The sequence below is a fragment of the Lissotriton vulgaris genome, chromosome 6 (genome assembly GCF_964263255.1).
Source record: "Lissotriton vulgaris chromosome 6, aLisVul1.2, whole genome shotgun sequence".
Taxonomy (NCBI): Eukaryota; Metazoa; Chordata; class Amphibia; order Caudata; family Salamandridae; genus Lissotriton; species Lissotriton vulgaris.
Window position 1 is genome coordinate 1,408,621,542 of NC_141694.1, and position 17,172 is coordinate 1,408,638,713.

The 17,172-nt window shown below is 44.9% G+C and overlaps 1 protein-coding gene across 3 annotated transcripts in view; it reads right to left on the minus strand.

Moving 5' to 3' along the window:
- Window positions 1–17,172, minus strand: part of PERP (p53 apoptosis effector related to PMP22) — a 65,436-nt gene that overhangs the window by 14,154 nt on the left and 34,110 nt on the right. The gene's annotated exons all lie outside the window — the stretch shown is intronic.

Below are 17,172 nucleotides of genomic sequence, written 5' to 3' on the forward strand. Positions count from 1 at the left end.
GTACCACCAGCGAAAAAGTGGAAAGCCCCCAACACTTAAGTATGTGGATATTTTGTGGTGGCAAGTTGATTAAATCTGCACAACATTTTACAGTGTAACAAATGGAGCTATATAACAGAGTTCCAAAGGCTAACCATAAAGGTACAAGCCTTAAAAGATATCTGTTTAGAGTGCTGGCAGAGAAGGTTTTCTGCGTAATTGCTCAGGATTAATACTAACAGCCAGATTCATGAAGCCGAAATCGTCTCGCAAAAGGCCAGATTCTGAGAATCTGGCCATTTGCAAGCGCTATTTTTGCATTTGGGATTCATCATCCCAAATGCAAAAATCGCAATTCTAAAAATCGCTAAATTGCGAATAATTGCATTCAAGGAATCTCAATTTGAGATTCCTTAAATGCAATTCATGGACCATTTTAAAATTGCGAATTCGCAATCTGGGGCCGCTATTTACCGCGAAGTCTAACTACGTGGTAAATTGCGAAAACTTTAGTGCATTTTTCTAAGTTATGTTACACACACACGTCCTTTGGACATGTGTGTGCACAACACCTGTGTACATTACCATTTCAGGGGTGCTACAGGGTGTTCTTTGGACACCCTGGCACCCTTGAAATTGCATCCTTATTTGCGAATCGCTATTTGCAATTAGCGAATCGCAAATAAGGAAGCTGTAGAAATCGCAATAAATATTGCGATTTCTACATGAATCCAGTTTTGCGAGTCTTTAATAGCGATTCCTTAATAATCGCAATTAAGGACTCACAAAACATGACAATGATGAATATGGGGGTAAATCTTCAACTGGTGTTTTGCCTGGAACAAGTGGTTTACAAGAACCCAAAGACATACAAATTTGGGAATTTATGTTTCACCATTTCCATCCTTGCTATAAAGGGTGTAGTCCTCAACAATCAATCAATTCATCTTTATTCGGCTGCAAAATAGTCATAAAACACGCAATATAAATAATAGACACTGTGCAAAAGATGGCAAATACAGCATATTTCATAAGCCATAAAATATTAAAATATATAAAACATAATAAAAAGTCAATCCTCTGACATTGTTTTCCTAGAGGATACAGCAGCTTGAAGAAACTTGGCTACACAGCAGCAGGATTCGTCAGCAGTCAAGGTGCGTAAAAAACAATGTACCAGTGTGCAACACTGTACCTTTCTAGATCTCATAAGCGGCATAAGAAATTTTCTTGTATATAGCACATAAAAACCACAAAAAAGTGAAAGTACAGCATAGTTGATTTGGACTAGTTATTGCACGGGCATGTCCTTAAATCAAGCTCATGTTTATGCCCAAATGGGAAGCATAAAAAATATTTTATTGTACCAGCCCTGAAACTAAACAGTAAAAACTGTACCCAACTGCTATTTGTATTCCACAAATAGTCCGAGCGAGACTCTCCTAAATTAAAATGCAAGTAGTCTAAAACACATGTTTTCTTACTCCCCGCCCGCAGTCTTTGTCTGTTGCAGCTTTTTCCAATAATAATTAATTCACTTGCTTCCTGCAAGCACCGATCTGTGGCCCTCTATCCAGAAACATATATACTAGGCCTACGCCTTCCAGAGATTCTTTTTAACATAGTCCTCAACAAGACTGGAGTCAGATGCTTGCTGGCAAGACGCCATACTTCATATTTTCCCCCTGCAGTGTTAGCTCAGTCCTTTCCAATGTTAGTTAAATTTTTAGACTTTTGTTAAGGATAGTTGTTGCTTATTGTCATCATCATAAGATGATAAGTTCTGTTCTCAGCTTTATGATTAGACAACACATTATTCACTTCAGTGGATCGACCACATTTCATGCATGAAGTATGGGAATGCAATGCATAACTATATTTCATGTGCTTTAGCATATTAAGGGGGTTCACTTACGATTGTGAAATGAACCACAAAGTGATCACAACTAGGATGAGTCTATTACAGCGAGCGTACTTTAATGGGTTTGATTTTTTTTTTAAATGTATGATGCTTAAACATTGCTGAAAGGAATACTTAAGGAGGTGGGCTCTAATATATTTGTGTCATGTGTTTATAACATATGTTTGGACTTGGCATTTTTTTAGCACAAGACAGTCTCTGAAAGTCTGCAGGAACCAGGACTGCTTGTAATAGAGCCTGCAGAGAGCAGCCTATCTTAATTGGGTCTGTGAGGGTTGACTCAACAGAGGCGCTGATAGATTAGTAGCAGTTTAACCTGAAGAAGGGAGGCATCCTGAAATGTTATCCATGTACCACATTGATTAAGGTTAGTGGACTGGCTGCTTCTTTAATTCTTTGTTAAGCGACATATGAGTTTTACAGAATTGGCAGAAGGTTTTTGAGCAAATACGACTTGGAAAAAACAGACGCAAGTGAAGATGCCACATTTGCTTATATTCTGTTCCTTTAATATGGGCCAGGAATATGAGTTTCCCTTCCAGTTTCAGAAAATCCTGGGCCTGGATTACACTAGTGTGGGTGCAGTTTGTCCCAACGTTTTGGGATTACTTAGACCCCACTGGGGATGTAGATGCAATTTGGCATTAGTACTTGACTGGCTGACAGATGCAAAATGTTTTACTACTATTCAGTTGGTACACATGTCTTTTTACAGTTGTCCTGAAGTGTAAAATTGCACCAGCACAATTACAATGGATACAGTCCATACAATACGGCTACAATATGGAAAATATGAACAATAACATTTTGACTATTTGCTGTACTTGCTAATCCAAAATGAGTATGTATCTGAGGCCATACCGAACATATGAGCCATGCAGTATGTACTGAAAGCAAGTTGTGAAGTCTATTAACCCTCCTAGCTGTACTTGTAAACAAGATTTTAAGAGGGGATGCATACACATGTACACTGTGCTTTTTCAATGGCTAAATATTTAATTTATATTTAGTGTGGCTGGCAAATTGGATAGTTTTTAGAAAGATTAGATTTCAATAGAGCTATTGTAGTATCAGGCTGGTTTACCACTGGCAAAAGTGACAGGGATTCGCATGACCGGTCGCATAAACCAAGAGCACAATTTATAAATAAAATACATGGATTGTCTTAGATCAGAGGTGCTTTCTTGGTGCCCCAAGACTTCCCAAAACGTTCTCTCATTTCTCTAGATCAGCTGTTCTTAACTTTTTGACCTCTGTGGACCACCACTAAATCATTACAGGCATCCGGGGTCCCCCATTGAGTCATTATTGGAAGCCGGGGACCCTCGACTTAAGCAATTTCTACAGTACACAAAAATACAGAATCAAGTTTACACTAAAAAAATGCTCAAATATTGAAATATTTTGTTTAATTCAAAATCAAATACAGAAAGTTTTCAAATATTCAATGTTGCTCCATTATTTGTATATACTTTCATTTTAATGTACTAATTTTAATATTATTTAATTTAGTAATACAGTTGCAAACTCCATGAGTAGGCCTTGAGCACCCCCAGGGGTCGTCGGACCACAGGTTAAGAACCACTGCTCCAGATCTCACACTACCACCAGCGTACTGCGTGGCCTCTCTTGGGACGCTATCTTGGGAAACACCCAACAAGTTGAGTTGTTTGTATCCAAGAACTCCCTGGGTGGTATTCAGATGCATGAAACCAGCTTCCACCCACTTCTCAGGGTCTAATCTAAAACGCTATTAATGCCTTCATTGTACTAACTGCCCCATCAGAATTAAGTGGTCATTTGTAAATTGGACTTAAGTCTTATCTAAAGCTACACTATTTTGTTATCAGTATGCAAGGTTATTGGTTCAGTTGTTAACTATACAAGTTTGTTGACTGATTCCTGAACTGATGTATGTAACTGAAAGGGTGCTTGGGCTACTGCTTCACGGCTGAAGAGTTTTACGGAAACCTCAAATAAATAAAAATAATAAATCTACATTTTCTCCCACTCGGGAAGTATAAGTAATAGCACCTCTAATGTTGCGGTAATATTTCTTGTTTAGCGAACTCACGATAAACACACACACAAAAACCAGGAACACAACAGCAATTCAATTTCATGCTACTTTTGACAGGTTGGACACAACCGCACACTACCTGTGGCATTTTCGTCAAAGGTCCTAATGGAAGGCAGGAGACAGATAGACCATAAAATATCCTTTGGAATGTGAGGTAAGTCCGAGCAACTGACGGCTGTAAAAACCACAAGGATAACTGTATACAAAGATAGACTGGCGTCCAGAATGTCAGGGCCATTTACAAGCCAGCAGAAATCCTGTCAGGATCAGAATAGGGTCCATCCAATGTAGTTGTTTTTTTTTTTAAAGCTGACCTGAACTATTTCAAGGGTCTCTCTTTCTACCTTACATCTTTGTTATGCTATTAAGTCACATTTCCCTGGAACTCGATCTTGTTGTGCTGTTCCAAATAATTGAATGAACAAATAAAATTGACTCAGAAGGTTTTATTTTAAACTTTAAAATAAACCTTCTGAGTGGTTTCTAGCATCCGCTCATCTTTGCGCACAGAATGGTGAGTGAAGAACAGACAGGCGCAGTCAGCCCAATAACCAGAAACACCCAAACCTATGCCGAGGGGCAAGAGGTGGCAAATTCTTTTCATCGAGAGAAACAATTTCACCTCCGGCTGACTGCATTTTTACCAAGGTACCGGTTTGTTAAAGCACTTCTAAAAGTGATCAGGATACTGGAGGCTGCCACCGAGGCACATGTAGGCATCTCAAGGCGGCCTTTAACAAGCAGCCAACTGAGTAAATACAATGCAATGTTTGTATTTATTTATTTTTAAACAAAAACTTTTTGTACCATCCCTCACTTTTAACAATCAAAACAATGGCATGTAAAATATACATATGATTATATGTATAGATCGATCAATAGATAGATGATAGACCAACAACCTCACATCTCTTTCAGTCTGTGAGGTGAAACTTGCTAAACAAGGCAACACGCTGTTCTTTTTAAAATGTTTTTACTTTGAGCTCTAAGCTCAGTTATTGTGGACTAGATGCATATGATTTAAAGAGATACTATTATTGGATTGGCCATACTTTGTTGGTTGCATTCAGGAATGCCTGGGCGCATGCAGGGCGAGGCATGGTGTGAACATGAATTATTAGACCTTCACCTAGCACTGCAAAGACTCCAGGTAAGACAGACCTGGCAACTGGAATCTGAGCAGAGGATCCAGACAGGAGCAAGGGTTATTAATGTACTGAGCAAAAAAGCAGTCAAGCAAAATAAAAACATTACTAGCCAGAAACGCTGTACGTTTAATACCTAAACGAAGCTAGAGCAGTACAAAAGACTTTTGCAAAAGCTCCAAGTTTTTGGAGTTGCCAATCCCCTTATTATTGGTCATTTAGTCTTTTGTTCTTTTCTCAAAGAAACGACCAGTTTCCTTGGAGCTCAGAGTTCTGCGTTGACTTTAGTTTTCCCCCTTTAAATCAAGCCCTGGGTTTCGGGTGCCCATGGCTGATGGAAGATGGGCTTAGGCGTGAAAAACGGGAAAGTTACTTATTTCCAGACTTGCGGTAAACTCCTTTTAAAGGTTTTCAGATACTCAGAACACCCACCCTTCACCCCCAAACCGCCTTTAATTATGGAAACCTCATTTAATTATGGAAACCTATTAATATGATGGAGGGGCAGAAAGCGTGCAAATAGTAGCTGTAAATTGCACATGGATTTTGTGACCTGCTGGTCTTTCACTAAGCAGCCTACTATTAGCAGGTTACACTGCTAAATGCGGATTCAGAAAGGGTCATAAACCTACATTCGCTATTTGGGACCATCTGCAATCAGCTTAGAACACAGGGGTGTGGCCTGCAAGGAATATATAGCAGGTGTCAATTCCTGCATTCTATTCCCTAAAAAGGAAACATTTATTTTACTTAATCCAGTCTATATACCTTAAAGGTCTAGGCCCTACTTAGAAAAAAAATGTTCCCCATTTAGTAAGACATTTGGGGGTCCCTTTACACCACTATCTGCTGCTCCAAAGGTTGCACCACACAATATTCAAATTGTAACCTATCCCACACAGAAATCATCTCAAATCGGATGTCACTATCTGATCAATGGTTTATGAACAAAACTGCAGGGACAGCCTATTCGTGCCACCCTAGCTGCAAATTGGAGTCCCACAACCGCCTTGGCGAGTTTGAAAGGCGCTTCAGATTGCAAACTGTGTTTTGTACATCACAAAGGGTATTTTGTGGTTTCATACTCTGGTTTTGCGATTCACAGGCTTGAAACCACAAAATATAATCTACAAAAGGACCTATTTTTCTCTCGCACAAACTGCCCCCTACTTTCCTGTACTCTTGATGAGAAGCAAAATCAATGGCCAGGTAAAAACCAGGATTCTCATAGACACAAACTACACTGGCTAGGTTTCCCTTCAATCAGCATGTTCTTGCAGCACTCGCCCTCACAGGAGGACGCATAAGTCTTCTCCGGCACCTGTTCAGATCCCTCTGCCCCGTGCGTTCCACAGCATCTGTCTTTCGGTTGTAATTTAACTTCACAGCCTCTCTACTCCCTGCTGGAGGGGGTCAAGGAGCAGAAATAAATCATTCACATACTTTTCTCGGACAAGGCCGAAGGTGTCCCAGTGTTATATCCAATTACCGGTTTTGTGTCTTGTGGTTTAAAGTGACATATTGTTAAGAATAAGTAATGTACACATGGGCATCCGCACAAATGTTTCCAGGGGGGGGGCAATTTTTTTACTTCATTACCATCCCCCTTGCACCTTTCTCCCCTCTGCCTTGCACCCTTCTCCCCCTCCCCCTTGTACCCTACTCCACCTCCGCCTTGCACCCTTTTCTACCTTGCACCCTTCTTTCCCCTGCCTTGCACCCATCTCCCCTCTGCGTTGCACCTTCCCCCCTCTGCCCTGCACCCTTCTCCCCCTTGCACCCTTCTCCCCTCCGCCTTCCACCCTTCTCCCAAATCCGCCTTGCACCCTTCTCCCCTTCTACCTTGCACCCTTCTCCGCCTTGCACCCTTCTCCCCCTCCACCTTGCACCCTTCACCTTGAACCCATATCCTCCTTTGACTTGCACCCTTCTCTGCCTTGCACCATTCTCCCCCTCCCCCTTGCCCCCTTCTCCCCTCTGCCTTGCACCCTTCTCCCCCTTCCCCTTGTACCCTTCTCCACCTCCGTCTTGCACCCTTTTCTACCTTGCACAATTTTTCCCCTCTGCCTTGCACCCTTCTCCCCTCTGCCTTGCACCCTTCTCCCCTCTGCCTGGCACCCTTCTCCCATCTGCCTTGCACCCTTCTCCCCTCTACCTAGCACCCTTCTGGCCACCCCCTTGCACCCTTCCCACCCAACGGAGGGGGCTGCCACCTGGAACAATGGCACCATTTCAAAAGCATGATGGACTAGGGCCGGCCGTGACTGGGCCCACACCGGACGCACTGGCGACCCCCCCCCCCCCCCTGCGGACACCCATGAATGTACATGAGGAACTGCCCGTTTTCAGTGCACGTGTTTTTGTGGAAGCGTGCTCTTGAGGTAGAGGACTTGTTGTGTGTGTGTGAGTCAATCTTGCACAGCTGACGTCCTTGTAAGTGTTCTGTGCACGAGAGAAGTTTTCTAAGCTGCTGTCTGTGCACTCCTGCACCGGTTGCGAGAGACTTTTGTCCACTAGCTGTACCCGTAATTTGAAGTCGAGGGAGGACTGCAACCCCGGGGGAGAGATACTTCCTAAAGAAGGAAAGGCGTAGACAGGTTTTGTGTGGGCCTCCACTGAACGTTGCGCATGTCGTCAGTGGCGCTAGAACAGTTTTCTGCGTGGGGCTGCTGCCATTAATGTTATGTCTCGTAACTCAAAGCGATTGTGAAAAATTCAAGCGTCATTCAAAAAACAAGTGTAGCAAACGTGCCACACCCGTTCAGCAGGGGCGGTAGGGGTGCGGTTTGAAGTGGGTGGTGCATTCTGGAGCAATAGTGTAGTGCAGTGGTTCCCAAACGTTTTTAACCCGTGGCTCCCTTGACCTAATAGGCAGTTGGCCGTGGCTCCCCACGGGTGGGGGGGATGTAAGCAAGACCTCGGGAATACTTCCTGTTGGCTTCCTTACATTAATTGGGATGCAATGAAGGTATTGGGGATAAAAATGAAAGCAGCTGCTAGCTAGCTTTAAACTACCAGCAGACCATTATTCATTCTCCATGCCAAAGACTGACCAATATTAGCAGAGCCCACTGGTATAATCATTTTCAAACTTTCACACATGAAAGGCGAGTCTGGCTGCTAGTTGTAACAAATAAATGCAATAGCCGAGGGGCATCGGTGGATGCTACAGATGTGGGGCTAGGACCTCGTTGTGCTTGCTCTCCTGCCCCTTGCTCTCCTGCCCCCACGTTGTGCTTGCACTCCTGCCCCCTCGTTGTGCTTGCTCTCCTGCCCCTTGCTCTCCTGCCCCCTCGCTGTGCTTGCTCTCCTGCCCCCTCGTTGTGCTTGCTCTCCTGCTCCCTCGCTGTGCTTGCTCTCCTGCCCCCTCGCTGTGCTTGCTCTCCTGCCCCCTCGCTGTGCTTGCTCTCCTGCCCCCTCGTTGTGCTTGCTCTCCTGCTCTTTGCTCTCCTGCCCCCTCGCTGTGCTTGCTCTCCTGCCCCCTTAATGTGCTTGCTCTCCTGCCCCCTCAATGTGCTTGCTCTCCTGCTCTTTGCTCTCCTGCCCCCTCGTTGTGCTTGCTCTCCTGCCCCTTGCTCTCCTGCCCCTTGCTTTCCTGCCCCCTCGCTGTGCTTGCTCTCCTGCCCCCTCTCTGTGCTTGCTCTCCTGCCCCCTCGCTGTGCCTGCTCTCCTGCCCCCTCGCTGTGCCTGCTCTCCTTCCCCCTCGCTGTGCTTGCTCTCCTGCCCCCTCGCTGTGCTTGCTCTCCTGCCCCCTTAATGTGCTTGCTCTCCTGCTCTTTGCTCTCCTGCCCCCTCGTTGTGCTTGCTCTCCTGCTCCTTGCTCTCCTGCCGCCTCGCTGTGCTTGCTCTCCTGCCCCCTCGCTGTGCTTGCTCTCTCTCCTGCCCCCTCGCTGTGCTTGCTCTCTCTCCTGCCCCCTCGCTGTGCTTGCTCTCCTGCCCCCTCGCTGTGCTTGCTCTCCTGCCCCCTCGCTGTGGCCTGCTCTCCTGCCCCCTCGCTGTGCTTGCTCTCCTGCCCCCTCTCTGTGCCTGCTCTCCTGCCCCCTCGCTGTGGCCTGCTCTCCTGCCCCCTCGCTGTGCCTGCTCTCCTGCCCCCTTGCTATGCTTGGTTCTTTTACTCATTAAGGATTGTAGTTTTTCCTTTTTAGCCGAGGTCCATTCCTCTGCTTCTTCTTTATGGTAGACCCGTCAAACCTCAGGTGATAACTTGTCAGATATTGTCTGATTGCCTTGTGGCTTGAAACAATCTTTGCTGATCTTTCGCGTGGTGGTAGCCTTAGGTCAACATCCGCGTTCACCAGGTTCAAAGTAAATGGTGCCAGTGTACTTTATATTCTTCTACTGAAATTCTGGATGGTTTGCCTCGTATTTCACCGACGTTTGTGGGCTAAGCATGAAGTAGTTGTGTCGACTTCAGTAATAGCACTGAGGTAATTCATACATTTTTTGACACCTGATTGATTCCGGTGTCCCCATTTAGGAAAAGAAAGAACAAGCATTTGCAATGCAATAGGTCTCGCATTATGAAAGTTTGAGCTATTGGTCTTGTAAATGACAATATTTTTATTTATGTGTTGGTTTTGAAAATAGCTAAATTAATAGCTTTGTCATTTACAATGCCAATAGTTATAACTTTCGCAAATGTGACACCTATAGCATTTGTAATGCAACATTTGTATTTACGTGACTTAGATGTATTGATATTACAAATAACAATGGCTTTTAATTTTTTTTAATACTTAATAAAAGTGATTGTAATTTATAATGGCAATAGCTTAAACTTTTGCAAATAACTTTTGTGAAGATTATGTTCAGTGTATTTTATTGTAACGAAATCCAAGAACAGAAGTGAAATATTAACATCTTTTTGTGACATTTGTAATAAAGCTTGAAACATTGAGAGAACATATTTGTGCTGTGGTGGTGCTGAGTGAGGCTGTGGTGGTGCTGAATGGGGCTGTGGTGATGCTGAGTGATGCTGTGGTGGTGCTGAGTGGTGCTATGGTGGTGCTGTGGTGGTGCTGTGGTGGTGCTGAGTGGTGCTGTGGTGGTTCTGAGTGATGCTGTGGTGGTTCTGAGTGATAATGTGGTGGTGCTGAGTGACTGTACTCACTCACTCTGCACTCACTGTCACTCTGCCCTCACTGTCACTCTGCACTCACTGTCACTCTGCACGCACTCTGCACTCACTATCACTCTGCACGCACTCTGCACGCACTCTGCACTCACTGTCACTTTGCACTCACTGTCACTCTGCACTCACTGTCACTCTGCACTCACTCTGCACGCACTGTCACTCTGCACGCACTCTGCACTCACTGTCACTCTGCACGCACTCTGCACTCACTGTCACTCTGCACTCACTGTCACTCTACTGTCACTCTGCACTCACTGTCACTCTGCACTCACTGTCACTCTGCACTCACTGTCACTCTGCACTCAATGTCACTCTGCACTCACTGTCACTGCACTCACTCTGCACTCACTGTCACTCTGCACTCACTGTCACTCTGCACTCACTGTCACTCTGCACTCACCCTGCACTCACTGTCACTCTGCACGCACTCTGCACTCACTGTTTCTGCACGCACTCTGCACTCACTGTCACTCTGCATTCACTGTTTCTGCACGCACTCTGCACTCACTGTCACTCTGCACTCACTGTCACTCTGCACTCACTGTCACTCCACACTCACTGTCACTCCACACTCACTGTCACTCTGCACTCACTGTCACTCTGCACTCACTGTCACTCTGCACTCACTGTCACTCCGCACTCACTGTCACTCCGCACTCACTGTCACTCCGCACTCACTGTCACTCTGCACTCACTCTGCACTCACTGTCACTCTGCACGCACTCTGCACTCACTGTCACTCTGCACGCACTCTGCACTCACTGTCACTCTGCACGCACTCTGCACTCACTGTCACTCTGCACGCACTCTGCACTCACTGTTTCTGCACTCACTGTCACTCTGCACTCACTGTCACTCTGCACTCACTGTCACTCTGCACGCACTCTGCACTCACTGTCACTCTGCACTCACTGTCACTCTGCACTCACATTTCTATTATGATATAATGCGATTTTAAGTGATATAGTGCCTGCTCATACTATCGATTCAGTATATTATAAAGCGATGAATACAACACTTTAGAATATTTCCGTTCCCCACGTGGCATGTCAAAATCCTGGCATTTCTTGCCCACATCGATGCCGTGGCTGTCACAGCCTTCTGGGAAGCCGAACCTTTTGTATCCCCGCCACAGAATGAGATCTGCATATTCAGTGGAATGCAGTCACATCACAGTTGCTGTTTTGGGGTGAGACGTGTTGCCAAACAGCTGCTGCTTTGTCTTGCTCTCCCAGAGGTCCCACGGGAGCGGGCCATTTTTCAGGTTGTGTTTTTTGGACACGCATGGGATACGCTGTGTAAAGGACGGATCTGAGGAGCGGCACGTACACGCGCAAAAATAAACAACATGGAGTGTAGGGGGTTTGGGAGTAGAGTGGGGGGTCGGTGTAAGTGGTGCTGGGTAATTAACATTGAGGGGGGTGCTAATAATGCAGGCTTTGAAGGGGACAAATGCAAACCAACAATCTCAAAAGTAGAAACTCTTCAGCAACACAAACCTCCCCAATACCCTCCTCAGGAAATAGAACGCTACTTAACATTTTGATGACCTGATCATTCTTACAGAGTGCAAGTATCCTTTTCTCTCACAATTACACTGTGATTACTATTCAACTGAATGATACTACTTTTATCAACCTCACAAGGGGGAATGGTTGAATCGGCTATGCTGAGATTCATACCAGTGGCCTACGTGCAACCCTATTATCTCGGAATCCAGTGTTTAATCCGGCAAATTATTGTACTGTGAAATTCTGCTACAAATATGATATCAATTCGTGGCACTACCGATATAAACTGCAATTCAACAGATGTTCTCTATTTTAAATGCACACTGCCTTCTGAGGCGTGCTTTAGGGACTAAATAAATGGAAGAAGATTCATACATGCGATTTTGGCCTCATTACTGAAAATATTGGGGGATGCAAAAAGACTAGCAGCGCACATGGCTATATAGCATAGGTGGTTACCATTTCCGGATGTTTACATTTTAGAGAGCGGTGTTGGCAACAATTAGAATTATCAATTGAAACCCAATAATTAACAAGCAGAACATGTGCCAGTTTACAAATAATACAATGTTCACAACTTCGCTTAAAAAGTGATTCTGTATACCTTCAGTTCTCATTCCCAAAAGAGCATCTAAAACTAAAGGTAGCAAATTTACTATCAGCTGTCCAGTCACCAGTGTACACAACGACTTCACACGCTGGCCAATACACTTGGATGTCCGCTATCCCGAAGTCCCGTACCTGAAACTGCTTGATGGTCTTGAGCGGCTCTGTGCAATTGGATAGGGTGTCTTTAAGATCGTCTCCGTTAGCTACACCCAGGTCCTGCAGCCCGGAAAACATTCTACGCGTCCGAAGGGCTCCAGCACCCGTCCCGGTCAATTCGCTTCCGAGGCTGCCCGTAAACCTTCTTTCAATGCACTGAGTTTAGATCGCCGCTCTCAAACAAGCGACTTCCGGTGTACACCAGACTAATTCTTCGCCTAACTCCTGATTCGAGCCCCAGGTTCCGGTTGTAGGTCTCCATAGGAAAGACTACGTTACATAAAATGAAAAGCTGTGTAATAGACGTGAACGAATCACGTAAATCTAAAGAACAAGTACATCTTTTAGGGCTGCCAACTTAATCTAATTACATTTTTTCCCCACTTCAGTGCCTGAATAAAGTAATTGAGAACTGAAAAGTGTTGCATTACCTTTGCAGACAGTTACATGTGGAGACTGCGTTATAACACCCAGTTCAGCAGTAGAATTCTCCTGCGACCAGGAAGTCAGGCAGGCCGGGGGCGGTACTGCGGGACACCTCTGTGACGTCATTCCCGGGCCGCGCTCTGATTAGCTGCTGGCCCGGGACCTGACGTGCAACCAGGAAGAGGAGCCGGCAGCAGGAAGTGGCGTGAGCATTGCGGCCCCGGGGCTCCCGTGACCAGGAAGGAGCCCTGGATACTGTTTCCCTTAAAGTCCCGGTCCCGAGATGGGGGACCGGGTGAAGACCCGCGGGGCGAAGCGGGCGCACTGAGGAGGCGGGGCTCCCATGTGGAGAGAGAGTCCCGCCGAGCGCTACCGCCGCCCGGCCACAGAGAAGCCTTCTGTCCAGCAGCGGGCCCCCGTGATGTGGGGAGAGCCTGCAGCTGCGGAGGAAGGGAAGGAGCCTGGAGACCCGGGGAGCGCCCGCCAGACACCGGTGAGTGGAGCCGGGAGGAGAGGGGCTGGTGTGTGTGGAGGGGTCTCTGTGTATGCGTGTAGGTGCGGCGGCGACGGGGGGTGTGCCTGTGTATGCGTGTGTATGTGCGCATGCGTGAGTGCTGTGTATGCGTGTGGCTGTGATGTGCGCATGCGTGAGTGTTGGTGCGCGTGCACGCAGCTGAATCCAGCCGGAGAGAAGCTCGTGACAGTTTCTTGTCCGCCCATTCCCCCGTGTCAGATAGCTATAAGTCTCCGCCCTGGACGCATCCTTCGGATGCGAATTCCAAGGTGAGACCTAAAAAGGGGCTTGGCTTGTTAGAAATGAAGCCTGTGCGCAGCGTTTGTGTGTTTATTCATGCATGAGTGTGTGTGTGATCGTGTCTTTGTTTGTTTTAATCGCGCATAATTTCTCTGGTGTTGTGGCACTTCTGACATTGCTGCACAGGGGGCCTAACGCGGCCAGATGCTATCTTTCCACATAGTGCGGCGGCGCCCCTGGCTACTGATAACGGCGCACCATGGCGCCGCGGCGCACAGTTTGGGAACCACAGGTGTAGTGGCACGCTCTTTTACAGAAAGCACATTTTTCGGTGAAATGGCCACAGCATTTTATTTAACATATTGTTTTAGCTGTAAACCTATATAGCGCACCAATCGTGTGGAAATTGTGGGTCAGCAATTATGTATAATTTGCGCATCACCAAATAAAGTGTCCTGGTTGTTTTGATGCTACTAAAATCTGTGTTTACATCACACTACAGAATAACAAGGAAAATGCTTCATTTGTTCTCTTCTTGTTGCGGATATATTTTTAAATAGGAGTATAGTTATTTTACATGTATTTAAATGTTGTTATGGATTAGAAAAAACGGGCATTCTACAGCCTTTCCCTTCACTTCCTGTATCCCAGCAACATTATCACCTAGGCCACTTTTACAAAATCCTCTCACTTTGCAGTCGGAGAAATAGAAGTAAACGGCAGTTTCCACCTTTTGGGCTCTAGCATGGTTATTTTTAGGGGTGCTGCAGTACCCACCCCTCCCCCCGCAACCCTACTACCAGCGCCTATGTCTGTTATAGACACAGTCAAAAAGATCATCCTTCCCCCCACCATTTTGATGGTAGGGGTGCATTTGGGAAGGAGACACTGCGATTTCAAACTTCTGTATCAACTCCAAAAAGTTATAATGTAATCTGCTCCGTCCCATGAAGTTGAGAATTAAGCCGATCTCCGCAAAAAATATATAAATACTCATAAGGGTGTAAACATTTTTCAAAAGTCAAGACAGATCTCAAAAAGCCAAAGAAAGCCTTTCCTTATCAAGGTAAGCTCTTGTAATGTGCTGGTACCTTTCCAACTACCTTTTGACTCTTGGCTTCATTTTCAACACTTATTATTTAGTGTTTTTTAAACTTTTTTAATGGAGTTTTTGTAGCGGGAACTTGATCCGAATCGGGTATCAGAGCGCTTTACATAGCACCAGTTTCGTTACAGGAGGACACATTCATTTTTTGTTAGGCACGGGGAGATTAAGTGATTTGCGCAGAATCACAGGATGTTCAGCGTCGTTGCCGATACCCAGTTCCCCAGATTCGAGGACGACTGCCCTAGCAGTTAGGCCAACTCCTCTCCTCTCTGGTTTACCACAGAGTGGAGTCAAAAATGTGTCATCTTGGGGTCAAGCAGGAAAGACATCAAGAACAAGTCATGGTGCATGTTTTTTGTTTAGTATACATTGTGATCCGATTCGACAATAGGACTGCTCCTTAGAGAGTGACTGAGGGATGTTATGGTTCTAGGTTGTATGTAAGTCAAAAAATAATTCCCTTTGGGCGAATTACCATAGACACACAGGTTCTTGCAGACAAACAAATAGACTTACCAATATCAAATAGTAACAAGGAAGCAATGAAAACAATTAAAAAATCAGTACAAGTGAAAACACTCTAATAAAAGTAAATCTTTGGACAATACGTGATAGCTGTAATAAAAGTTAGGAATTGTATAAACCCAACACGCTGTAAAATTGTGGTCATAGCTTGCTGCTACGAGGACCATATGGTATCACTCGGGACGCTTTTTATCACCAGCCAAAAGGAAAGGCACGGAGATTAGAACCTCGTGTAATTGGTGATTCCCGTATCCTGGGACCGCATAACGTTTTTAATTGATCTGTGAATCCACACCTTGTGTATGTCTATGACCACAATTTTACCGCGTGTTGGGTTTATACAATTCCTAACTTTTATTACAGCTATCACGTTTGAAGCAATGTCACTTATGAAACTATGATATGATCTCGCTGTGTCCTCCTAAGCCATATTAGCGAGAATATTGTGTATCTATACGTTGAGAAGATAGTTCGCTGGACGAATATCTCCTGCAAGTGAGAAGGAGGCAGAACACCCCTTATCATATATTGAGTGATGCTTATTGTCTGAGAATCATTGGGAAACATTATTACAATTGCCCTGATGAAGGCGGTCATATACTAATTATACCGCCGAAACGAGTCGATGCTCAAGGAGCGAAACTGGAATAAGAAATTAAGGAAAATTCAAAATAACTGTGTTTGTTTGAATTTAGTCCTTTTCCCGTAGCTCCTTTTTATTGGAATGTTGAATTTATTTATTATTGTTTCGTCCTGTATGTGTTTCCCACTTTTTAACAAAATATAATGTATGTTAATAAATTGTCCAAAGATTTACTTTTATTAGAGTGTTTTCACTTGTACTAATTTTTTTTATTGTTTTCATTGCTTCCTTGTTACTATTTGATATTGGTAAGTCTATTTGTTTGTCTGCAAGAACCTGTGTGTCTATGGTAATTCGCCCAAAGGGAATTATTTTTTGGCTTGTGTCAATTGTGGAACCCTATCCCTTTGGTCTTGGGGTCCCTCTCTCTTTTACTAGAGATTCTAGGTTGTATGTATACATGGCTTACGTCGGTTCAGGTGGGTAAAAAGGAACTGCAGCCAGGCGAGGGCAGTGGGAGGGGTTTTTATTCCCGTTGTGACTGACCTCCACTTCTTAGATGGAAAGGAGCAGACATTCTCTAAAATAGAGGTGGGCGTTGAACCATGGCCCTGACAACCCATCTCAACCCGCTTCTCCACCCAATGTCCAGACACCACATAAATGGTATTTAGCGTGTTCACAACTAGCTAGCATGTTCTTCATCCAAACATAGCACTAACTGACCACACTAACAATGAGGGTTCTGTAGTAGATGTATGACAATATGTAACAGCTACACAAAACACAGTAAAAGTGTGTGAAACACTGATCGCAGCTGCCAGACACTGGAGTCCAGGTGTAAACTGAAAGGCTATAGCTTTGTTGCTCTATTGACTGTCATCGTTTAGTCCAACACCTCACACCCAATCTTCCTGCGTTCCGTTGCAACTCCTTCAAGTACAAGAAAATAGTTTTGGCGTTTGTATAGCGAAAACTTGTTCACAAGTGTCATTAACCTACTTAACAGGTGCATTATAGCCAGCAGCGGGGTAAGCTTCCCACCCGACAAGCAGAATATGTATAATATAGCTTGCAATATGGGATTTTTTTTAGCAGTATTTTTATTGGGGGAACCTGTCTCCGGGGCATTGGAGCACTCTACAGTTAGAGTAACTCAGTTACGTTCCAGATTTCTTTGGGGGGGGGGGGGGAATCCTTTTGATGATATGCTTAGAATCACTAGATGTTTCGCTGAAGTC